General features: G+C 37.1%; 1 long non-coding RNA gene across 1 annotated transcript; it reads right to left on the bottom strand.

Annotated features, from left to right (window-relative positions):
• Positions 1-26,256: 26,256 nt before the first annotated feature.
• On the bottom strand, positions 26,257-26,899 carry LOC145799135 (uncharacterized). Its single transcript, XR_014341149.1, has 3 exons — positions 26,804-26,899; positions 26,507-26,725; positions 26,257-26,403 (listed from the first exon to the last, which is right to left on the bottom strand). It is a non-coding gene; the product is annotated as an uncharacterized LOC145799135 (long non-coding RNA).
• Between the last annotated feature and the right edge of the window lie 456 nt (positions 26,900-27,355).

Raw genomic sequence — 27,355 nt, 5'->3', positions numbered from 1 at the left:
GAAGAACCAAAATAATTAACCCAAATCAGCCGAATCAAAGTAACCAGTCGAAGATCCACTAACACAATGTTTGAAAGCACCAATGAAATATTCCAAGCAACATAGAACAAAGCACAACCACTGAATTGATGTGTCTAGCCACTGTTATCCCTTCGGAACAATATATATATATATATATATATATATATTATTAACTCTTGGGTTTTTTTATCAAAATTCTAATTGTTACCAAACTGAATTGGGCCTCCAAAAATTAGATATAATATATTAAAAATGTTGTCAAACCCCAAATCCGGGCATGACCGGCCGTGGCCCACAGGGACTTAGCCCAAGGCACACGTAAGCCTAAACACGAATCCAATCACATTGAACAACTAAACAATAGTCCAATAATAAATAACCAAAACTCAATCCAGACATGTCACAATTATAAACGGCAAAATCAACCGTAATCAAAAACCATCCAAACTTATGGGATATAAACAACCCACATAACAAAAATAATCCTAAATGAACTTCGATAAGAATAAATATAAATATGCACATACTTGACATAACACTCTAAACTAAAGGAATGCCCTAGAGGTCCATGCAATTGAGTCCCCGCTATGCCATGAGTCCACTCTAAGTCCTTCTAACACCTGGAAGTGATAAAAACTAAGTCAGCTGATAGCTCAGTGAGTAGCAACATGGATAGTAAATACAGTTTTGAAAACAGGGTTCAATTCCAAAATAAGATATATATCACAGAAACTAGATTGGCATACAGTTTGGTAAATACAATCTGTTTCAAAAAGAAGGTTCCACAATTCAACACTTAAAATACTCATGTCTCGCAAGAACATGATAAACAACATTGTCCACTTAAAACAGATTATAACATGAACACCAATAATTTTTTTGGGTACCAATAAAAACAAACAATCTGCCACACAGTTCTCAGGGCTATAAGCCTCGTTGGATCCAATACCGAACTAAGAGTCATCCTCAGGGTGGCACCTGGGCCTTTTCTCAAAGACGATCCAATTGAAGGTCACCTAGTTGTTTTTAAAGGTCTTTTCCTTACAATCGTTGAGCACTAGAGTCATCACGGCCCAACCCAGATCTGTTTCCTAGTGGCCAGAGTCACCACACACAGTGGAATAATTTCCCTGGACTAAATGCACACATGGTCCCAATAATCAATACACATCAGTTTCGCAAAACATGGTAGTTCATCATTATAAACATGAGACCAAAACAAATAGTTTACAGTATGCCAAGTTCACACATGTTTCAGAAATAATTTGATTCAATTGATAATATAATAATTTATCAAAACAGTTTAGTCTTGAAACAACAATTTAATTTTCCAACAGTTCAGGGTAGGGGAACATTTATAAAAATACGTAGCATGAAACTACTCACCTGAAACCGAAATATTATAATCCTCGAATAGAGTGTAAAAGTCCAACTAGTTCCCTGAACCAAGTATAAAAACTACACGTTACAAGTAATTTCAAAGTACTAAAAAATAGGCACTAAGTAACCTGAACTAAAACGCACTAACACGGCTCAACCCAACTCACCGTTACTCTTAAATATTACCTAAGTTGATGTTCTTCAAGGTCTAAAATCACCCAAGACATGGGTTCCGATCGAAACTTACCTAAAAATAACTTTAAGATAAAACAATGTTTTAAACAAGTTTTCCCAATCTATTCGCTAACTTTGAAAATTACAAAACCCACTCCACGCTATTTGAAAAATTCTAAAAACCTCCAGATATGATCTAATATATCCTAAGTTTCAAACCCAATTGGTTTCACTTGATTTGCTTATCAAAATAATTATCTACAATTTATTATATCCAAACATGTTGTTTTCTGCAGCACTTTAAAGAAATTGACGGTTCTCTTAATATACATGAGCAATCAATGCAAGGCCAAAAACGTACGAAACTCGACTCGTAACCGGTTCTAATGACTTGATAATTTTTGGATTTATACCCAAAGAGAACAACACTCCCGAATTTACTGTTTCGGACTGGTTTCCTGGACAAATTTGAATACCTCAATTTATATGGATTTCGACTCCCAAAAATTATGAAAAAAATCAGATATGCAATTCAATATGTAATTGATCTACTGTAAAAATTTCAGATTAAAATTCATCCGTTTGATATGGTTTCTTGATTTTTAAAGTTCGTGATTCTGTGCAGAATTTTTGAACTAAGAATTACACCCATTCTTTACACATAAATTTAGCTCCTCAGATTTCTTAACAGTGTATACATATATATACAAAATACATAAACCTACAACCTCTCCATGAATGAATAAAATAATTATAGAATAAGGATGAAGAACAAAGAAAGAAGAGAAGAAAATCTAGGAGGCCACACAACACAACACACCCAAAGCTCTCCTTCTTGGCTACAACAATAATCTTGATGATTGAAAAACCCCTCTCTTTCCTTCATAAACCCACGGCTGCTAGGGCTGCTAGTGTTGTGGAAAACAATTATAACAAGAGTTAGGGTTTGTGTTTATTTTATTTTATACTAGTGGTGGGCACACTTAGGTCAAATAGATAGATAAATATACAAAATACATATATAAGTTACATGCAACTCAAGTGGTAAGAGCCTAACTTATTAATTTTATGGTCTAGAGTTCAAGTCACACCCTCTTCTCTAATTTTTTTTTTTAATAATAAATCTTGCTTCTAAATCAATGACTTTCACCATAAATTTATTTTAGGTTTAAAAATTAATTAAAGGATCCTCCAATAATATTTAATTTGCACCTTAGAATTCACCACCAAAATATTTGAGATTGTAATATTATTATTTAATTATTTACTTAATTTTTATATTCGGGTTCTCACAAATATATTATAACAAATACCAAATCAAACTTGTTATGAGAGTAATTCTGATGTATTAAGTTGAATGAATAATACAATAGTAGAAGCCTGTATATATAGGCTGATAAGAAACCTAGATAGGTACATAAGAAGATAGAGATACAATGAGATTGATGACAAGTATAGAAGGAGATACATCTACAATACAAATAGATAAGTATAATAGTATAATATACAGCTAACACCCCCCCCCCCTCTCAAGCTCAAGGTGGTAAGGAAGATATCAACTTGAGCTTGGAGAGGAGATCAGAGAAGCAGCATGGAAGATGAGTTTTGGTGAAGAGATCGGTAGTCTGATCAACAAAGGTAACAAAGAGTAAGGCCACTAGTAATACGCTGGCATATGAAATGGTAATCAATCTCAATATGCTTGGTGCGATCATGGAAGACATCGTTATGTGCAATCTGAATAGCACTTTGATTGTCACAATAAAGATTGGTGGCAATAGAATGAGAAGCTCCCATGTCAGAAAAAAGCCAACGAAGCCACACAAGCTCTTGAGTAGTGTTAGCAAAAGCACGATACTCAGCCTCTGTACTAGAACAAGAAACAAGAGTTTACTTCTTGCTACGCCAGGAAATGAGAGAGTTGCCCAAGAAAAAACAGAACCCAGTAGTGGAATGACGGTCAGTAGGATCCCCGACCCAATCGGTATCAGAAAATGCATGCAATTGTAGATAAGAGTGAGAGGAGTAGTAAAGACCATGAAACAGAGTTCCTTTGAGATAGCGCAAAATGCGAATCAAAATCACCACCATCAACCTTTCTATGCGCCTTCACGTGCCTTCCAAAGAGAAGCGCGTCGATTGACGTTGCTTCCACTCACAGCACGCTTCCGTACACGCCTCAGCCGGCTTCCCTAGGCTTCAGTCCCTTGGCTTCCGCCTCAGCCGATCTGACCTCGGCTTGGCCGTCGGCTTCTGCATCGATCGTCATCGACTTCCGCATCATTCGAATCCTCATCGGCTTCTGCCCGGCTTCTTCTAGCAGTGTGGCCCCTGCCTCAGCTTCCGCCCGGCTTCCTCAGCTGTTTCCCTTCATCTTCAGCCGCTGACGTGAGCCCTCATCAGCCGCTGACGTGCCAGCCAATCATTCTCTCGTTCAGTGCCAAGTTCGCGAATACTTGACGTGTTACAAGACTGCTCTAGGTCATCTTCAAAGTAGTTGTCCTCGAGCTCCTTCTACTGCTTCATCTAACTAAGACCAGGTTTTCTCGTTCTCAGTATCAGTCTAATTCTGGCCAAGGTTCTCGCTCTGCTTGCTTTTGAGGGTTCCTCTACTCACCACTCCACTGATTCCACTACTCCTTCTTTCTCTATGGATGATGTTGAGTCCATCAACCAGGTGCTCGCCAAATCTGGTACTCTCCCCTCTACTGCTCTTTTAGTGACCTTAGGTAACTCTTCATGGTATTTTGATTCTGCATGCTATAATCACACGACTTCTGACTCCACTATGTTTTCTTTTTTCTCATCATCATCTTATGTTCCCCCTATACACACTGCTGATGGTTCTCATATGTCGGTTAGTCACATTGGACCAATCTCTACTTCCACCGTGTCTCTTTTTGATACTTATTACATTCCTGCTCTTCAATTGAATCTTATCTTTGTTGGTCAGTTACGTGAACTTGGTCTAACCCTTACATTTTCTGGTAATGGTTGTTTGGTGCAGGACCCTCTGTAACAACCCTCGTCACTGTTTACCGAATAACCACTGATTACCGTTAAACTGAAACTGATTATGACTGATAAGTGAACTAAATAAACTACTGAATTGACTGACTGAAATATGGAATTGAATTGACTAAGTATATCTGTTTAACTGTATGTCTATCTGTTGACTGTTTAATTATCTGTTCAGCTTTATGTTTAAACTGCTAATTGAAAACCTTATCGGCGGCCGAACCGGAAACCGATTAGTGTTTTATGATCATCGTAATTTATGTGATTTTATGGTGTAGTTACCTGAAAACTGATTAGGTACGATTAAATTAGATTAAAATGAGCTAAATTGCATAGTTGGCCTTATTTACCATTTTGCCATATGAGTGGCCTACACCATGATCAATATTTGAGCCTTAGTATACACCTAGGCACACTTTTGCTTAGCTCATTCCTTGCCTTTGCCAACTAGAGAGAGGGAGATAAGGAAGAGAGTTGGATTTTATCTCACTTTAGCTTGTGAATTGCTTGGAATTGAAGAAGAAATTGCATATTTGAGCTTCCCTTCCTTGAATTGGAGACTTAAGGTAGAAATTCATCTTTTCATTCTTGTGTTTAAATTGTTTCTTGCATGGTTTAGACCTAGGTTGGAGACTAGAGCCAACTTATGGCTCAAATTGTTGTGTTGAAGCTTAATTGTTGCATGCATGTATATATATTGAAATTTTGAGGTTGTAGTTCACATTCCTCACATGCATGTCCATGTTTTAAGAGTAATCCATGATTTCATCATGTTTTTAGAAAGAATTGGCTCAATTGAGCTAGCATTTGAAGCTTTGAAGTGTTTAAATTCATGCATGTTTGCACGTTCTTCATATTCATGGAAATTGGTTTGAATTGGATTTATTTGAAACACCCTTGGGTTTTGATTTTACAAATTAAGCTTTGAATCATGTTAAAGTATGAGTTTTTGATTTGTTTTCTAGAAAATTGGCCCAAGAGGATCGAAATTTATGGTTTAAAAGTTGGTTTTGAGCTTGAGGTTCAAATCTGGAATTTTCAGAATTTGGACTCACGCTCGAGCGGGGTGACTGGCGCTCGAGCGTAGAAATCGTGCTCCCAGCATTTTGTTCTGTTTTGAAGTCCGCTCGAGCAGAATAATTGACGCTCGAGCAGAATAATTGACGCTCGAGCGAGGCATTGTGTCTCATGCTCGAGCGGGTGTCGAGCGCCCAATCGAGCGTGATTTTCGCCTATCCAACACTTTTGACTGTTTTGCAAAACGCTCGAGCGAGTAAGTCTACGCTTAAGCAGAAACCTTTGTCTGCATATCCGCTCGAGCGGAGTAACCTACGCTCGAGCGTGACCCCTGTTTTCTGAAAAGTCTGAAAATGCTTTTAAAGTGCATCTTTGCATCCTCATCTCATCCTAGGCATTCTTAGGCCTAGTTTAAGGCATCTTAATGAGGATATAGATGTAGAACACACCAAGGCAATTAAGGATTAAGTTATTATTTCCCAATTGTGTAGCTTAGTGTGTGTTCAATCTGTAACTGTGTAGGGTTGGCGACTGGGGACGCGCTCTAGCTTTACTGTAGCCCAGAACTCTGTGAGTAACAACTGTGTAAAGATATGTTCAAAATGATTATCTTCTAAACAATTGAATCATACTGCTTTCTGAACTGATACTGTTAATTGAATGAATGTATGCCCTATATTCTGAACTGTATTATGGCATCCTTGGCACCTACTATTTACTGTTACTGTTACAGAGATCTCTATCGGTTCCCTTGTTGGAACCACTACTGTTTACTGATTGATGGCCATCATTTACTGCTCGGTCTTTTAAGACCTACTGTTCACTGTACTGTTATGCTAATGGATGTACCACATATGACTGTACCGACTAAACGACTGAAATACTGGTTTAATAAACTGTTTTCATTACTGTAAGGACATTCATTCTTAACCCCTTTACGCATTGTGTTATTCACTGCGCTTTAGCTCACTGCTTATATATATATATGTAGGTGTACAGGCACCAGACCGCAGCTAGAAGCGTCGGGGTAAACTCCAGTTTTGTCGAGCCAACCTATGTGCCTCAATGCGAGGTTCCGAGCCTGTCAAGTTACGGCTTAGGGGTGTTTTTAATTTTCCCCGTCTGTCTCTGTATCTGATTTGTACGACTGTATAGACTGTACTATACTGAATGATTGTATATATATATATACATACTGTTTTGTCTAACTGAATATATATGAATGAAAAGTCTTTTTGCATACAGATTATCACAGCTCATTGGATACTGTCTATTTACTGTTTTGGCTTCCACCAGCCCCTGTACTCTGTATTACTATATTACTGTTAAGTAGGCCTTCGGTAATCTCGGATTACTAGCCGGTTACGGTGCTAAACCCATAGCGGCGGGTTTGGGTTGTGACAAAGTGGTATCAGAGCGATACTTACCACGAGTTATACCGCACACACGTGTCCAAATGAGTTATAGGGTGTCCTAGCCTAGAAAAGTAAATAGGGCATCACATGAGCATGATAAGTGTGTGGCTATGATATGACTGAATATATGCTAATGTGTTATTCTGTTTAAATGAATGACTGCCTATGTTGATAACTGCTATAACTGCCTATAGTGAAATAGATAATGCGAGAACTGCAAATGAATCTGAAACCTCATCTTCTGAGGCAAGAATGGCAAGACTAGAGAGAATGATGGAACTAATAACTGAAAGGTTAGGGCAACAACAAAACCAATAACCCCCACCTCCTCCAGTACAGCCAGAACTACCTGTTAATGATGACATAATTGCTCTCACCCGGAAGTTCAGCAAAATGAAACCGCCATCGTTTCAGGGAGGCCTTGAACCGTTAAAGGCTGAAGCTTGGGTGCTTGAGACAGAAAAATTGTTTGAAGTCTTTCCGTGCTCTGAAGCACATAAAGTACTGCTAGCCACCTTTACACTACAAGAAGAGGCCAGAAGGTGGTGGATGTTAGTCCGCGACACCAACACCGTTATGACTTGGGCTCAATTCAAAGGAGCCTTCTTCGAAAAGTATTTCCCTCAGTGTGTCAGGGATAGAAAGTAACTAAGTTTGAACAGCTAAGAGAGGTCACAATGTCTGTTGCTCAATATGAAACAAAATTCACCGAACTTGCTAGATATGCACCACACATGGTGGACACCGAGTACAAGAAGGCCAGGAAGTTCGAAGGTGGCCTTAATGTTGCAATTCTCGACAGAATTAATGTTCTGAAGCTACCAAACTATGTAAATGTTCTTGACCGAGCCTTGATGGCTGAATCGAACATCGAGGCACTGAAAACTGAAACACCAGCGTCTGAATGGCATGGGAAAATGCAGGGTTTCAAATTCAAGAAAGGCAAGCATAACCCAGTGAACAAGAAACAGAATACGGGGTCAACAACTAGCCCAGCCAGGGGAGTGGTTTCATACCATCTTGTTCTGAGTGTGGCAAGAAGCACAAAGGGGTCAGTTACAAAATATCTGGAGCCTGTTACAGGTGTGGCAAGGTGGGCCACATGGTTAAAGACTGTCCCTCTGCTCCGCAGGCCAGTAATAAAGTTACACCAAGCGTGGCAGCCTCAACTGTTGCACCAAAATCGAACCCCAAAACTACCGGGAAAGAGCCTATAAGGTAGGGCCGAGTGTTCGCCCTAGTACCGGGAGACGTACAAAATACCGAGACCGTGGTGTCAGGTATCCTCTCTATTTGTACTCAAAATACATATGTACTGATTGATTCGGGGTCTACCCATTCGTATGTATCGCATGCTTTTTCGCGAAAATTGAATAGACCCTTAGAACCCATGAATTACCTGTTAGCCGTATCTTCACCTGTTGGGGGATCTATGGCCTATGCATATATGTATCCTACTTGTGAAATTATTGTTGGAGATGCACATTTGTTTATTGACTTACTACCCCTGAACATTGATCATTTTGATGTAATATTGGGAATGGACTGGTTAACAAAATACCATGCTACCATAGACTGTGTAACAAAACAAGTAATTTTTCGTCCACCGGGTTTACCCGAATTTGTACTTAATGGGGTTGGAGTAGTACCTCCTCCGTATTTGATTTCATCTGTGAAAGCTGTTAAATTGATTAGAAAGGGCTGTAAGGGATATCTGTGTTCTATATTGACTGTATCTATTGATGATGATGCTAACGTGAACAGTATTCCTATAGTCAGAGAATTTCCAAATGTTTTCCCAGATAATCTGCCAGGGGATTTGACTGACAGAGAGATTGAGTTTACCGTTGATGTGATTCCGGGTACCCAACCCGTATCTAAAGCTCCTTATCGAATGGCTCCGACTGAACTGAAGGAATTGAAAGTGCAACTGCAAGAACTGTTAGATAAGAAGTTCATCAGGCCTAGTACTTCACCATGGGGCGCTCCTGTTTTATTTGTGAAAAAGAAAGACGACTCACTGAGACTATGTATTGACTACCGTGAACTGAATAAGGTAACTGTGAAAAATAAGTATCCCTTACCGCGTATTGATGACTTATTTGATCAGTTACAGGGTGCTCAAGTGTTCTCTAAGATTGATCTCAGATCAGGATACCATCAGTTGAAAGTTAAACCAGAAGACATAGACAAAACTGCTTTTCGAACGAAGTATGGACATTATGAATTTTTAGTTATGCCTTTTGGAGTTACCAATGCACATGCTGCATTTATGGACCTCATGAACAGAATCTTTAAACCATTCCTCGATGACTTTATTGTTGTATTCATTGATGACGTCCTGATCTATTCTAAGACTAGAGAAGAACATGAACAACATCTGAGACTTGCCCTACAGACCCTAAGAGAACAGAAACTTTATGCTAAACTGTCTAAATGCGAATTTTGGCTTGATCATATTATGTTTTTGGGGCATGTTGTTAGCAAAGATGGAATTTCTGTTGATCCGCAGAAAATTGAAGCTGTAGTGAACTAGCCTAGACCAACAAATGTGACAGAAGTTCGAAGCTTCTTGGGACTAGCCGGGTATTACAGAAGATTTGTCAAAGACTTCTCCAAAATTGCCTTACCATTAACTCAACTGACACAGAAGGGGATGTCATTTGACTGGACTGACCAAAAGGAATCAGCTTTCCAAGAGTTGAAGACTCGACTCGTGACTGCACCAGTTCTTACCTTACCTTCAGGTACGGATGGTTTTACCATATTTAGTGATGCTTCTCATAAGGGTTTGGGGTGTGTTTTAATGCAGAATAGGAGAGTAATTGCCTATGCTTCCCGACAACTGAGACCGCATGAAAAGAACTACCCGACCTATGATCTGGAACTTGCTGCAGTAGTATTTGCACTGAAAATCTGGCGTCACTATCTGTATGGGGCGACATGTGAAGTATATACCGACCACAAGAGTCTGAAATATTTCTTCACACAGAAAGAACTGAACATGAGACAGCGGAGATGGCTAGAACTGATTAAAGACTATGACCTACAGATTTTGTACCATCCGAAAAAGCCAACACCGTTGCCGATGCATTGAGCCGGAAATCGATTGGAAATTTAGCCTGTTTGCTTACTGGGCAGAAAGAATTACTTTGTGACCTTGAAAAATATGAGATTGAAATTGTTTTACGAGAACAAGGTGGAACAATAGCTGCTATGTCTGCTCAACCAGCACTGATTGAAGAGATTAAAGAGAAACAGCAACTGGATGACTTCTTGAAGAAGATCATCGAAGAAAGGGAATCCAAACCAAGACCGGGTTTCAAATTTGAAAGTAATGTACTGAAATTTCAAGAAAGACTGTGCGTACCAAATGATTCTGAATTGAAAAGAAGAGTTCTGCAAGAGGGCCACAATTCAAAATTTTCTATTTATCCAGGGAATACGAAAATGTATCAAGATCTGAAACTGAATTTCTGGTGGCCAGGAATGAAGAAAGAAATTGCTAACTTTGTATCGAAATGTCTTCATTGCCAACAAGTCAAAGCCGAACATCAACGACCCGCAGGCTTATAGCAGCCCTTACCGATTCCGGAGTGGAAATGGGAACATATCACCATGGATTTTATTGTGGGATTGCCTCGCTCCAGTAAAGGTATGGACTCAATTTGGGTTATCATTGATAGACTGACTAAATCTACTCATTTCTTACCTATTAAGACAATTTATAATGTGGACAAATTGGCTATACTCTATATTGATGAAATTGTTAGACTGCATGGAGTGCCTGTATCCATTGTTTCTGACAGGGATTCAAAGTTTACATCGAGATTTTGGCAAAGCTTACAGACTGCATTGGGTACCAAATTGAGACTGAGTAGTGCCTATCATCCTCAAACAGATGGTCAATCAGAAAGGACCATCTAGACTCTGGAGGATTTATTGAGAATGTGTGTCCTTGATTTTCAGGGAAACTGGGAAAGTCATTTGCCCTTAACTGAATTCGCCTATAACAACAACTATCATTCGAGTATTGGTATGACGTCTTTCGAGGCACTGTATGGCAGAAAATGTAGATCGCCGATTTGCTGGGCAGAAGTTGGAGATGGGCCTTTGCTTGGGCCTGAGATTGTATACGAAACGACTGAGAAAGTGGAACTGATACGACAGAGACTGAAAACCGCGCAGAGTAGATAGAAAAGTTATGCTAATGTTAGAAGACGGGATAGAGAATATGAAGTGGGTGATCACGTGTTTGTGAAAGTGACACCGATAAAAGGCCAAACTCGTTTTGGAGTCAAAGGCAAGTTAGCGCCGAGATACGTCGGACCATATGAGATTATTGAGAAAGTCAATCCAGTGGCATATCAAGTTGCGCTTCCTCTTGAAATGGAGCATATGCATAACGTCTTCCACATTTCTATGTTGAGGGACTACCTCCGGGATCCTTTCCATGTGATAGAGCCTGCTCGGGTAGTGTTGAGTGATAACTACACTTACGAGGAACGGCCTATTCAGATTGTAAACAGACGGATCAAGAAGTTGAGAAACAAAGAGATCCCGTTAGTGAAAGTTGACTGGCAGAACCATGGTGGCGTGTATGCCACTTGGGAAAGGGAAGATGATATGGCTAAAAGATATCCTGAACTGTTTCCACTAAATCCTGTTTTCTTCTAGAATGAAGGTAATTCGAGTTTAGAGGACTAAACTCTTTTTAAGGAGGGGAAACTGTAACAACCCTCGTCACTGTTTACCGAATAACCACTGATTACCGTTAAACTAAAACTGATTATGACTGATATGTGAACTGAATAAACTACTGAACTGACTGACTGAAATATGGAATTGAATTGACTAAGTATATCTGTTTAACTGTATGGCTATCTGTTGACTATTTAATTATCTGTTCAGTTTTATGTTTAAACTGCTAATTGAAAGTCTTATCGGCGGCCGAACCGGAAACCGATTAGTGTTTTATGATCATTGTAATTTATGTGATTTTATGGTGTAGTTACCTGAAAACTGATTAGGTACGATTAAATTAGATTAAAATGAGCTAAATTGCATAGTTGGCCTTATTTACCATTTTGCCACATGAGTGGCCTACACCATGATCAATATTTGAGCCTTAGTATACACCTAGGCACACTTTTGCTCAGCTCATTCCTTGCCTTTGCCAACTAGAGAGAGGGAGATAAGGGAGAGAGTTGGATTTCATCTCACTTTAGCTTGTGAATTGCTTGGAATTGAAGAAGAAATTGCATATTTGAGCTTCCCTTCCTTGAATTGGAGACTTAAGGTAGAAATTCATCTTCTCATTCTTGTGTTTAAATTTTTTCTTGCATGGTTTAGACCTAGGTTGGAGACTAAAGCCAACTTATGGCTCAAATTGTTGTGTTGAAGCTTAATTGTTGCATGCATGTATATATATTGAAATTTTGAGGTTGTAGTTCACATTCCTCACATGCATGTCCATGTTTTAAGAGTAGTCCATGATTTCATCATGTTTTTAGAAAGAATTGGCTCAATTGAGCTAGCATTTGAAGCTTTGAAGTGTTCAAATTCATGCCTGTTTGCACGTTCTTCATATTCATGGAAATTGGTTTGAATTGGATTTATTTGAAACACTCTTGGGCTTTGATTTTACAAATTGAGCTTTGAATCATTTTAAAGTATGAGTTTTTGATGTGTTTTCTGGAAAATTGGCCCAAGAGGATCGAAATTTATGGTTTAAAACTTGGTTTTGAGCTTGAGGTTCAAATCTGGAATTTCCAGAATTTGGACTCACGCTCGAGCGGGGTGACTGGCGCTCGAGCGTGGAAATCATGTTCCCAGCATTTTGTTCTGTTTTGAAGTCCGCTCGAGTGGAATAATTGACGCTCGAGCAGGGCATTGTGTCTCATGCTCGAGCGGGTGTCGAGCGCCCAATCGAGCGTGATTTTCGCATATCCAGCACTTTTGACTGTTTTGCAGAACGCTCGAGCGAGTAAGTCTACCCTCGAGCGGAAACCTTTGTCTGCATGTCCGCTCGAGCGGAGTAACCTACGCTCGAGCGTGACCCCTGTTTTCTGAAAAGTCTGAAAATGCTTTTAAAGTGCATCTTTGCATCCTCATCTCATCCTAGGCATTCTTAGGCCTAGTTTAAGGCATCTTAATGAGGATATAGATGTAGAACACACCGAGGCAATTAGGGATTAAGTTATTATTTCCCAACTGTGTAGCTTAATGTGTGTTCAATCTGTAACTGTGTAGGGTTGGCGATTGGGGACGCGCTCTAGCTTTACTGTAGCCCAGAACTCTGTGAGTAACAACTGTGTAAAGATATGTTCAAAATGATTATCTTCTGAACAATTGAACCGTACTGCTTTCTGAACTGATACTGTTAATTGAATGAATGTATGCCCTATATTCTGAACTGTATTGTGGCATCCTTGGCACCTACTGTTTACTTTTACTGTTACAGAGATCTCTGTCGGTTCCCTTGTTGGAACCACTACTGTTTACTGATTGATGGCCATCATTTACTGCTCGGTCTTTTAAGACCTACTGTTCACTGTACTGTTATGCTAATGGATGTACCACATATGACTGTACCGACTAAACGACTGAAATACTGGTTTAATGAATTGTTTTCATTACTGTAAGGACATTCATTCTTAACCCCTTTACGCATTGTGTTATTCACTGCGCTTTAGCTCACTGCTTATATATATATATATATATATATGTAGGTGTACAAGCAATAGACCGTAGCTAGAAACGTCGGGGTAAACTCCAGTTTTGTCGAGCCAACCTATGTGCCTCAATGCGAGGTTCCGAGCCTGTCAAGTTACGGCTTAGGGGTGTTTTTAATTTTCCCCGTCTGTCTCTGTATCTGATTTGTACGACTGTATATACTGTACTGTACTGAATGATTGTATATATATACATACTGTTTTGTCTAACTGAATATATATGAATGAAAAGTCTTTTTGCATACAGATTATCACTGCTCATTGGATACTGTCTATTTACTGTTTTGGCTTCCACCAGCCCCTGTACTCTGTATTACTGTATTACTGTTAAGTAGGCCTTCGGTAATCTTGGATTACTGGCCGGTTACGGTGCTAAATCCATAGGGGCGGGTTTGGGTCGTGACACCCTCAGACGAGACAAATCCTTGGGGTAGGTTGTAAGCATGGACGTCTGTTCGAGCTTCTACATCTTCGCATTCCACACAAAGCATCTACTGTTGCTTCCATTGCTTCCTCTGCTGCTGCATCTACTATGTCTTCTTTTCATCTTTGGCATTGTCGCTTAGGACATGTCTCTTTTAGTCGTTTGAAACCTTTGGTTTCTAGTGGTCAGTTAGGTCGTGTCTGTCTTGAAGATGTCGATTGTTTATTTTGTCAAATTGCTAAACAACCTGCTTTACCTTTTAATCAAAATACTTCTACTTCTACTGCTCCTTTTGATCTTATACATTATGATATTTTGGGACCTTCTCCCATACCAACCATGGGGGGGTTAAGATACTTGGTGATTTTTGTTGATGATTTTTCTCGCTATACTTGGCTTTTTCTTCTCAAAAATCGCTCTAAACTTAAGCAGATTTATTATGATTTCTCTACCATGGTTCGCACTCAGTTTTCTCGTACTATTAAGATTTTTCGTTATGATAATGCTAAGGAGTACTTGGATTCTGATTTTCTTTCTTTTCTTCGAGCTCATGGTACACTATCTCATCGATCTTGTGCAGGCACATCCTAACAAAATAGCCAAGCCGAACGGAAGCACTGCCATATTCTCGACACTACCCAAACTCTTCTCATCTCCTCTTCTTGTCCTGAAAAATTTTGGGGGGAAGCTACCCTCACTGCCATTCACACCATAAATCGTGTCCCTACACCTGTCATTGCTAACACTTCTCCTTACGAGCGCTTGTATGGTTCTCCGCCTGACTATACCACTCTTAAAGTTTTTGGTTCTGCTTGTTTTGTTCTACTCCAGCCTCATGAACACACTAAACTAGAACCTCGTTCTTGTCTTTGCTATTTTCTGGGATATGGTATAGAACATAAAGGGTATCGTTGTTGGGATCCTATCTCCAAGCGCCTTTGTATTTCCCATCATGTGGTCTTCTGGGAACACAAAATGTTCTCCAATCTTTCCAAGTTTCAACTATCACAGTCCACTCACTCACTAGCCTTTACTAATATTTCCATAGACTTGTTTTCTAATGAATTTGATGCAGGTTCTACCTCCATGCTTCCATAGTCGCCTATGCCTATCGTGCATCCTGAGGATCCTATGTCTGCTAACGGTCCTACGCCTTCTCCAACTCTTGTGGAGGTTTCTCCATCTTCACCTTCCATTGAGGTTTCTCCTCCAACAGAGCGTCACTCTACACTGTTAAGGTGACCTTCTGTTCTTCTCCGTGATTATACTGTTGGTTCCACTGCTTTTTCCTCCCATGAACCTACTTCCTATCGAGAAGCTTGTTCTAACCCTCTTTGGCAATAAGCTATGACTGATGAACTGCAGGCTTTCAATAAAACTCATACCTGGGATGTGGTTGATCTTCCTCCTAGAAAGAGTACTGTTAGTTGCAAATGGGTTGACAACCTCAAAACTTATTCTGATGGTTTCATTGAGTGTTACAAAGCTCACCTTATAGCCCAGGGATTTACTCAAGAATATGGGATTGACTACGAGGAAACATTTGCTCCTGTTGCTCGTCTTACTTTAGTTCACAGCTTACTTGTAGTTGCTGCTACTCGCCACTGGAGTCTTTTTCAGATGGATGTCAAGAATGCATTTCTTAATGGTGACCTCACTGAGGAAGTTTATATGCAACCTCCTCCTGGTTCTTCTGTTCCATCAAACAAAGTTTGCAAACTTCGCTGTGCTTTGTATGGTTTGAAACAAGCTCCGCGTGCTTGGTTTGCCAAGTTCAGCTCCACCATTCATGACTTTGGTTTTTCCTCTAGTGCCCATGATTCTGCCTTGTTTATACGTAAGACGGAGCGTGATACTATTCTCCTTCTACTATATGTGGATGATATGATTATCACTGGAGATGACACAGTGGGTCTTTTTAGTCTCAAAGAAATTCTCAAATGCCAATTTGAGATGAAAGATTTGGATTTACTTAGTTACTTCCTTGGCTTGGAAATTTCACAAGATTCCTCTGGTTATTTTCTTACCGAGGCCGAGTATACTTTTGATCTCTTGGCTCATGCTGGTCTTACCGATTGCAAGACTGCCACTACTTCGGTTGATCCTCAGACTCGTCTTACCCCCCTTGACGGCTCCCTACTGACTGATGCCACTTTATATCGTCAACTAGTTGGCAGTCTTATCTATCTCACGGTTACTCGTCCATATATTACTTATGTTGTTCACATTGTCAGTCAGTTCATGGTTGTTCCTCGTTCTCCACACTATGATGCTCTGATACCATATTATGAGAGTAATTTTGATATATTGAATTGAATGAATAATACAATAGCAGAAGCCTGTATATATAGACTGATAAGAAACCTAGATAGGTACATAAGAAAATAAAAATACAATAAGATTGAGATAAGTATAAAAGGAGATATATCTATAATATAAATAGATAAGTATAATAATCTAATATGCAACTAACAAAACTAAATATTTTTAATAAACTAATTGAGTTTTATACTCCAATAAAAAAAAATATACCCAACATATTCTTGGATTTTTGCAAGTAAGAGGTTATGAAGTAACGGTTAGATTCCAATTTCTGCCCATACTGTACACAGAAAATTCTAACAGTCAAATGCTATCCACAAAATGCCAACATAACCCTCTTTTTTTTTATGGAAATATTTATATTTCTTATATGAACAATTGAAGGAGATCTACCTCAGGGTGACAAAATGTGTCCAATCAATTTTTAGCTTGAACCATGTTGTATGATTAGTATGTACGTGATGTTGCAGTTTCACTTTCTTTTTTTTTTCCTTTCAAATCACAAACTTTTTAATTTGGTTTTTTAATTATACTTTTGTGGTACTCAACAGAATCTTCAATTCAATCATGCAAGTAATGATATTTATTTTCTTCTGCCTGTTGTGTGTGTCGTTGCCAACAACAAGAATCTTCATTTAGTTAAAGATGTGTTCTATAACTTGGGAGTCCTTATCAGGGCTTCTCTGTCAGTCTGGTAGGTCTGTCCTACTACCACAGCCTATGTGCCCACCTTATGATAAGAGAACAGTTAATCAGTTAGTCTAAAGTATAGGAGAAAAACTATGAAATACTAATTATAATTGCGTATCAAGTAAAATATAGAGTAGACCTACACTATAACACATAAGAATTTTAGAAATTAAGTTTTCTTTTGTCTCTAAAGCATTGTTTGATTAATAGGATTAATATTAACAAGATTAATAATCTCATGAATTAATATAAGATTAGTTATTCAATTAAATTAGTGATACAACCATTTATTATGTCTTTATTTATTTTATTTTTTTCATACTTAAATTATAATCCCCAGCAACACTCTCAATATTAAAATTTTGCGAATTTCGTCGAATTGAATGTCCATCATATATGTAATCCGCTTAATAAAATTTACAATCAAATATGAGATTAATAAGTCCATAAACTAACAATCTCAATCTTATGTTATAATCTTAGTAATCAAACATACTTTAAAAATAAAAATTTTGTTGCAAAAAAATATTTATGGACAAATTTCAATTGTCACGAAGACAATCGTTAATAGATCATCCTAGAAAGTTAAAAAATGAGTTTTTAAAAACAAAATTTTAAAAATATCACTAATAAATACACTTTTACGGATAAAAACAACTTGATCCAAAAAAAGTTTATTTTTTGAAATAAAACTTTTGATCCCAAAATGTTAGTAACTCATCACTAAATGTCCAATTTGTTGCTAAAAATAAAATAATAACACTTTTATCAATAAAAATATTTTATTTCTAAAAAATTATTTTATTTTTAAATTTTTGCCTCTAAAACTTTAATTTCTTATAGTGTATTAGATAATTTCATCCCTACGAAACTATTAGTAGAGTATGTGGGAATGGTCCTCTTATACTCGTTAAACATATGCTTCTATCCTAGCCAATGAAAGTGACGACTCATGACTTTAGAAATCTTGACTCCCAAAGACAGAATTATGGAGTTGTTTGGTGCTGTGTATACGTTTAACTTATGTTTATTTATTAGGAATAAATAATTTAAATAAATTAAAAATTCAAATTTTAGGATTCATCTTTTAGAAATTTGAAATTTTTTGTTTTTTGTATTTTTTTTGTTTTCATTGATTTTTTTAATGTTCTAAACAATTTTTTTTTAAAAAAAATATTTAGATACACCTGATATTAATACACTTAAAAGGTATAATATTGTAAACAAAAAAAATATTTAGAAAATTAACTATAAATACCAAAAATTAAAAAATAATTAAAAAATAATAAAAGAATTTAGTATATTTTTCGTATACTTATGTATTTATTAATTTTTTTACAAATATTTTACTTTTTAGACATATCAAAGTAGGGTTCATCTAAAAAAGTTTAAAAAAAAATACTTAAAATTTTAAAAATATTCATTAAAAATAAAAAAAATACTAAAAACAAAAAATTCAATTTTTAGAAAATTAAAATCAAACACACCAAATAGCGTAAGAAGTTGAGGGAGGGATATCCTCTTATACTCGTTAAACATATGCTTCTATCCTAGCCAATGAAAGTGACGACTCATGACTTTAGAAATCTTGACTCCCAAAGACATAATTATGGAGTTGTTTGGTGCTGTGTATACGTTTAACTTATGTTTATTTATTAGGAATAAATAATTTAAATAAATTGAAAATTCAAATTTTAGGGAGATTTTTATTGATAAATCCATTCTAAAGTTGTTATAACCCATTAGGTCCACAAAAGAATATGATAACCTGATTAGTCCCATAAACTTTTCTTTTTATTCCATAAGGTCCATTTTCCTAATTTAACATATTTTCCTGGACTATTTTGCCCCCATATATATATATATATATATGTGTGTGTACAGTGTTATACCTATTTACGTATTACGTGCCTGTTTACGTGCCTGTTTCCTCGCTGATTCAGTTTGGCAGTTTCCATTTTACGTTTTTCTTCATCAATCCAATTCCAAGAGATACGTTTATGTTTTGCATACTCGTTCGAAGGATTGGTGGTGCTAGGGTTTCATTGTTGGTGTTCTAGTCTGGTTCTGGTTCTGTGGTTTGCGAGTGAAGATGACGAAGAGGTAGCTGTTCGGCTGTCACATTTTCCGAGCTTTAAGTAGTTCGAATCAGTTGTGTTCGACTTTCTGGAGGATTGTAGGATTGCATGGTTAAGGTTAGTATCAATTTGATTATGAATACATGTTCAGTTCATTTGTATGATGAAGCAGATGCTCTGTTTTTGGATTGATATGAATTGGATGCGCTGGTTTTTCAATTATATGCTTCTTACGTGGTCCTGTGGAGGGGAGTACATTCATATTATGTGAAGAACAGTTGTTAATCATATTATTTAATTTTGATGATGTCTAAAATATATTAGTTAATATACATATTATTTGACACAAATTATTATCTTTTTAAAAAATATATATATTTGTTAAATATTATTTAAATAAAATAATATTATCTTTTTAAAATATATATGTTAAATATTATTTTAAATATTTTCAAAAACTTTACTATTCACTTTTTGAAAAATAGGGTTTATTACTATTCATCTTTTGACAAATCGATTAATTATATTATTTTGACAAAAATGATTATTTTAAATATTTTCAAAAACTTTACTATTCACTTTTTGAAAAATAGGGTTAATTACTATTCATATTTTGACAAATTGATTAATTATATTATTTTGACAAAAACGATTGATTGGTTGTATTATTTTGACAAATTTAATATTTATGGGTTGTCTTATTTTGACAAAATTAATATGGAGTGGTAAAATACATTTAGTTTAAAATCTTTACAACATATACAATATTTTAAAGATGACATATATTTTCAGATCCATCATAAATATTATTTATAGAGATTTTTCTGTATGCAAAATTTTGATCAGAACTTATATAACATTATATGCAGAATACATCACGTGCGCTATTAAATTTTTTACACTACATTAATTATATCATATTATAATTAAACAAGAAGAGCAAGATGGAGTTATGTATATATGTATATATATATATATATATATTATAAACTAGATGGAGAAAATTATTTGTTTGTTTGAAAGTTGTGAACTTTGTATTAAATTGTCTACAAAAACGGTGGCTCCATGTTTGAAAAAAACAAGAAGAAAAAATCAATCTTATTTTTATCTTTTTAATTCTTATCATTTGCTGACTATTTAAATTTAAGGAGTGTGCTTATGTAAGCAATGACATCAAGAGCCTGCTTATGTAAGCGATGACATCAGGAGCGTGCTTATGTAAGCCATGACGTCAAGAGCGTGCTTATGTAAGCCATGACGTCAGCAAGGAGTGTCTAACGGGTATATTTTTGTGTATAAATAGAGGTGTTGGATGTGGAGAAGAAATCAAGAACTTGAAGAGAAAATATTTCTGTGAGCTCCAAAATTCTGAGTATTCTGCTCTTTCACTTTCAGATCTAAGTCTAGCTTTTGTTCTTACACTTTCATATCTACTCTTTGTGAGAGAATTATTGTAAAAGTGGGTTCAATTACCACTTATTCTTATTCCTTATTTTTGTGAGAGATTTTGTAAGGGTAAGGCATTTATTGTTGAGTGAGGCTCAATAGATAAGAGTAAGTCCTGTGCCAAATCCACAAGCTTGGTGGTGTATTTATTCAATTGATAGTAAAGAAATTCTCAAGGAGGTTCCTTGGGGAGTGGACGTAGGCCTGGCGTGCCGAACCACTATAAATCGCAGTGTTTGATTTTCTCTCTCTATCTCTTCTACCTTTATATTGATAATTATTATTCTGTTTGTTTTTATTTATTCAAATTCTGAATATTGTGTTATATTTAATATTGTGAAATTTTTAATAACCCAATTCACCCCCCCTCTTGGGTTGCCTAACTGGGATAACAACAGTGTTAGTTCTCATTTTAGTTGGATGTATGCGTAATGAGGATCTGTGTAGATGATTTGATTATCAGTATATATGGCAATGTGAATGTTGACATTTTGTTAATGTGAATTATGTGAAGAATGTGGATGTTCTCATTTTAAATTGATGTTTACTTAATGAGGCTCTATGTGTGTGATATAATTCAGAGTGTATGTTTCAATGTAAATGTTCAGATTTTGTTAATATTATGTGAAGTTGGTTGATGTTCTCATTTTTACTTTGATGTTTGCAATTTTGGCATCTTGTTAATATAAATGTGAATGTTCACATCTTTGTATTTGTGAATTATGGATTTAGCACCTGAACTGTACGCGTAGTAATTTTTGATTTTTTGCACAATGTGATTTTTCATGTCGATTTTGATTAAATGTGTAGTTCTCATTTTACTTGGACGCATGCGTAATGAGGATCTCTGTAGATGATTTGATTATCAGTATATATGTCAATGTGGATGTTAACATTTTGTTAATGTGGATTATGTGAAGAATGTGGATGTTCTCATTTGAAATTGATGTTTGCTGAATGAGGCTCTGTGTGTGTCATATAATTTAGAGTGTCTGTGTCAATGTAAATGTTCACATCGTGCGAATATGATGTGAAGATTGTTGATTTTCTCATTTTACTTTGATGTTTGCTTAATGTTGACATGTTGTTAACAACAATGTGAATGTTCACATCTTCGTATTCTGAAGTATGGATTTAGCACTTCAACTGTACGCGTACTCATCTATTTTTTGCACAAAGTGAATTTTCATATTGATTTTTATTAATGTTCATTGTTGTGTTTTTGTGTTTTTATAGGAGATGGATACCTTTATGCTGTTGGTGTGTACATATGGTTGCAGTACAACTGTAATAAATGTTGCCCGCGCAATGTGTTATTCTCGTTTGGTGGAGTGTTTGTGTGAGAAATGGGATGAGTTGTCTGCTGGTTCTATTTCACTGTTCTGTAAACTACCTGGGATTAGGAAGTGTGATTTGGACAATGAGGAAGAATTTCAGAACATGTTACTGCTTGCTAAATCAATGGGGGTACAACATGTAGAAGTTGTGGTTGAGTTGAAAAGTGGTATTGTTCAGTCAACTAGTTTGGGATTGGTGCGTGTGGGGGTTGAGGAAGAAATTGATGCATTACGAAGATTTTGCCACCATAACGAGAAGGTGTTGTTGTCAGCCCCTTGGGCAAATGGTATTACGCATGTGGGACAACGGTTTGTTGGAGGTGCACAAGAATTTCGTGACGTTTTATGTAAGTACGCCATCCAATGTGGGTTTCAGTTTACATACGTGAAGAACGAGACAACAAGAGTTACTGTTGTGTGTGCAATGCGCGAGGAGAGGGGCTGCTTGTGGGCTATACATTGTAGAGCGCAACGAGCAAATGATTTTTTCTACATCAAGAGTTTTAGTGATGTGCATACGTGTGGTACGGATGTCCGAACATCGAAGAATCCGCGAGTTAGTTCGGATTTGGTGTCGAGTACCATATCTGAAATTGTGAGGGACAAGCCGTTGACTCGGCCGTGTGATGTTGTGACTATTTTGAAGAGGGATTATGGGCTAGATGTGAGTTACCATGTCGTATGGTTGGCTGTGGAGAAAGCAAAGGCTGGTATTCATGGAGATCACTCATTATCGTTTGACCAGCTGCGGTGGTATTCGGATGCTGTGATGCGGTACAATCCGGGGAGTTATGTCAATATTGACTATGATGCAAGTAGTCAACAGTTTCGTCGTTTCTTTGTGTCATTCGCTGCGTGTATTTCTGGGTTCAATTCTTGTCGGCCTTTATTATTCTTGGATGGAACATTCCTCAAAGGAAAGTACAAAGGTCAGCTACTGGCGGCAACGGCAAAAGACGAAAACAATGGTTAGTAATTTTTTTACCTTTATATTCATGTCAATATTCACATTGACATGCATAGTATGGACAAATGAGTGATGGAGAAATTATAAGTACTGTGAACATTGACATTAGTATGCACTGATGTGAATGTTCACATCTGTGTCTGCTGATGCCTGTAATGTGAACATTCACATTATTCTACACTGATCCATTCATAGTATTATACATCTGTGCCTGCTAATAATAGTTATGTGAACATTCATATTCACATCAGTGTATACTACTATCAGTTGATCCGTTAATGAACAGTACTGTGAATGTTCACATTATCAATTGCTGAACAATCAAAAATGAATTATTGATGGGCGTTAATGTGAATGTTCACATCATTGTTGTTTATGAACTTGAATCCAGAAATAACAATAGTAATAGGGCAAGGTAGATATAAACATTCACATGACCTGTTTCGTTTATATCGTTTTCTATTCATTTTGGAATACTGTGAACAGTTGTGTATTGGTGTTATGTTGTAGGTCTGTTTCCTGTTGCATTTGCGGTTGTTGATTCGGAGACCACGGCGAATTAGTCGTGGTTCTTGCATGAACTTGGGAAGGTTGTTGATGGTAACCGCCAGATTACTTTTATTTCGGATCGTAATCTTGGCCTGTTAGAAGTTATGCCGAAGGTGTTCCCATCGGCTCATCACCGTTATTGCTTACGACACTTGAAGAGCAATTTAAGAGACCGGATGAAAGGAATTGATAATGGCTTCAGGGATCACCTAGTAAGTAGTTTGGGTGATTGTGCTTATGAGCCAACTGTGGTAGGGTTCCATGAAAAGCTTGCAAAATTAAAAGAGGAGGGTAAACAACGAGCACATGATTTTTTCAAGGACTTGGCACTTGAGCACTGGGCAAATTCATACTTCAGGTAATAATAGTTTCATAAAGTGTTCCATTGGTCAAGTCAGAATGGTAGCGATGTGAATTATCAGTTAGGATTTGTAAAAATCTTCCAATTGTGTTTCATGTTTAATGTCAGTGATGTGAATGTTCACATCTGATAGTAATGACTGATTTGAATGATGTGAATGTTCACATCCGTTGTCATATTTTGCTGTTGTTAACATTCACATCATTCTGTCATTTAAGTTGATGTTAGTGTTCACATCTGTGCATCGTGTAAGTTGATGTTAATGTTCACTGCGAATGATGTTAATGTTCACATCAGTCAACGTGAATGTTCAAACCTGTTAACTTTCGTGTTGTAAAATGTTTGTGATATTGTGCAGGGGCATGCGTTATGGGGAGATGACTTCCAATGCGGCGGAGTCATTTAATAACTGGATTAAAGAAGCGCGTAATCTTCCTATCACTCAAATGGTGGACATAATTCGTACTCAGTTGATGCGGCAAATGTCTGCACGGCGTGACCAAGCAAACAAATGGAATGAGCTTATTTGTCCTACATTTGAAACAAGGCTTATGGATTCGTTCAATCACAGCAGGTCTTGGCAAGTTAGCAAAGCCAATGAGAATGTGTTTGAAGTTCATTCGATACCATCTGTTACTGTTGATGTTGCGAGGCGTACATGTTCGTGCTTCAAATGGCAAATCAACGGATTCCCATGTGACCATGCTGTTGTTGCCATTCAGAAGAGCCACTACAATCTCAATGATTGTGTGGAACATTACTTTCATGTACAGACATATCGTGGAGCGTATTCGGGTGCCATATTCCCTTTACCATCGGTGGAGAAGCCGCCTTTTGATCCCATGGACTTCACTATATACCCGCCAACTGTGAAAAGACCACCCGAAAGGCCGAAAAAGAATAGGATCCCATCAAGGGGTCAGAAACTTAAGCAAATAAGGTGCGGGAGATGTGATAAGCTGGGGAGCCATAATCGGAAGTCATGCAAGGAGCCGATATAGGATGTACATTTTTCATTTTAACGTTGTGTTTTACATTGGATTCTTATATTCATTTCTGAAATAAGATTGTGTTGTGTTGGCAAGCAAAATAATGGTTTGGCAAACTTAGTATTTCATTTGTGCTTTTTCATTTTCATTTTCTGTATGAAACTGATTTTTTGTTAAAGTTGTAATGATAAATACATGATGTGGACATTCACACTTACGTAAACGAATCATATTATGTGAAAACTTGCACATGGGTTGGACGTTTTTACCTTATTGTTGTCAATGTTGACATGAATATAAGATGTGATGTGAACTTTCACATGCATGAAGATTGACATGGTGTGAACATGTACAACTGTTATGAATGTAAAGAAATGTGAATATTCACACCTGTTCATGTTACCCGTAATGATGTCATGCAAACAATGTGTACATTCCTGCACAAGGTATGTGTATTACATTAAAAACTGGTTCCACAAATCGCATCAAATATGCTCATCACAACACGGCATTATGAATATCATAAGTGAGTATGAACATTCACATCAGTGTTGCAACTATGAACAGTCACAGCTGTAAACATTAGTGCATATGAATATCATAAGTGAATGTAAACATTAGTGCATATGCATATGAATATCATAAGTGAATGCTCATCACAACACGGCATTATGAATATCATAAGTGAGTATGAACATTCACATTAGTGTTTACAATTGCTATGAGCAAGAACAAATGTGAATATTCACACATGTGTATGTGATCCGTAATTATGTCACGTAGACCAAGTGTACACTCCTGCACAAAGTATGTGCATTAAACAACAGTCAGGTTCAAACATTCGCAGAAATTTTTCTCACAACAACACAGCAGTATGCATATCGTTCGTGACTGTGAACATTCACATTAGTGGTACAACTGTGGACATTCACATATGTAAAACATAACAACACCAAAAGTAGTTCAAAATTCGCAGCTGCCTTTTTCCTATTAACAGATGTTGTATCACTGTTTTACAATCAGTTGTTGTGTCAAAATATCAACGCATTCCATATTAACATTCAAATCGACTGTTGGTTAGTTCGTAGGTGGACACCCTCCACCTATAGGTTTTAAGGAAGCTCTGATTTCTTATGATTCAAAAAACTATGCACTAACAAATCTCGTAGTCCACGCCATTCTGCACTACTGAGGCTGCTCACAATTTCTTCATGATATACGTGCGCCTGCATGATGTAACATACTGCAGGTCCGCAGTCCACTCTGTAAATGTGAAATGGTTTTGATTAGCAGTTGACATGAATATTTGCATAATGGTTATGGAGGATTTGAAAAAAATGTAGTGAGGCTTACGAGTCGTCGCCTTGCTGAGGACAGACATCAACACTTTTGGTTGGTTGTGCTGGATTTTGGCCTGCTAACTTAGTGTGTAGCGGTGATGACTCGCCAATAACGCTCACAACATGCTCAATGTAGTTCCTCTGTGTATGGAATTTCACATTAGGGACCAGCAAACATATGTGTGTGTACAGTCATTTAATGCACGAGAACAAGTCATGTTTGTGTTGAAAAATAGCCACTTACAATTTCCTGTGCTTGGTCGATATGCGGGTCATGTATGCTTGTTCTTGGGCGCAACGAGTTGTAATGCTTCCACAAATTGTCTTTAGCATCATACACAACTATCGTCCAGTGGTACTCATGATGCAATGGGAATAGTAGGTATCTCTCTCCTTGGTAGTTTTTGACATGTGCGTCAATGTGTTTACTCCTTTTGCGAGGATGGTACTCTCGTATCACTTTCTGTACACATTTGACAAATAATTAATGGACTGTGAAGTTTCACAGTCACATTACAAGTAATGGAATGATAGATTTTACCAAACACATGCTCGTGAAGATCAATGAGGCTTCATCCGAAGTTGGGTTGACCACCTCTTGTTGTTCATGCAACAGTTTAGCATATGCATCTATGAGCTGCACAAACATGGGGTCATATTATATAGATTTTGTGGATGTGAGTGTGTGTGTGTCTGTGTGTGCATATGCATGAAGAGTGAATTATATTTGTAATGGCATACATTGCTGTGTATTGATTCCTCCTTGATAAGGTTGACAATGTCATCAAAATACACATATGTAGCCTTCGAATCTCCTTTCCACACCAGCAGCCTGTGCATTATTAACAAACCAATGTAAATATTCACATTGTATATATCTCAACAAACCAAAAAAACTGAACACAGTGAGGAATATAGACTATTACGGAATGTGAATGTTAACATTGGATGTTTGCACAGTCACTTACTCATCGCCTCCATTTTTTTTGTAAAGCTTGGACCTTTTGTTTGTCATGTTTGGACATCTTGGCCCAGACTTTGAACTTGTTGGTAAAGGATAATTTTTTTGGCTGCTTTGCTGGTGGGTGTTTCT

The sequence above is a fragment of the Camellia sinensis genome, chromosome 9 (genome assembly GCF_055761805.1).
Source record: "Camellia sinensis isolate YWXY chromosome 9, ASM5576180v1, whole genome shotgun sequence".
NCBI lineage: Eukaryota > Viridiplantae > Streptophyta > Magnoliopsida > Ericales > Theaceae > Camellia > Camellia sinensis.
The sequence above is the reverse complement of the archived record's forward strand: the minus strand, read 5'-3'. Positions and strand labels throughout refer to the sequence as shown.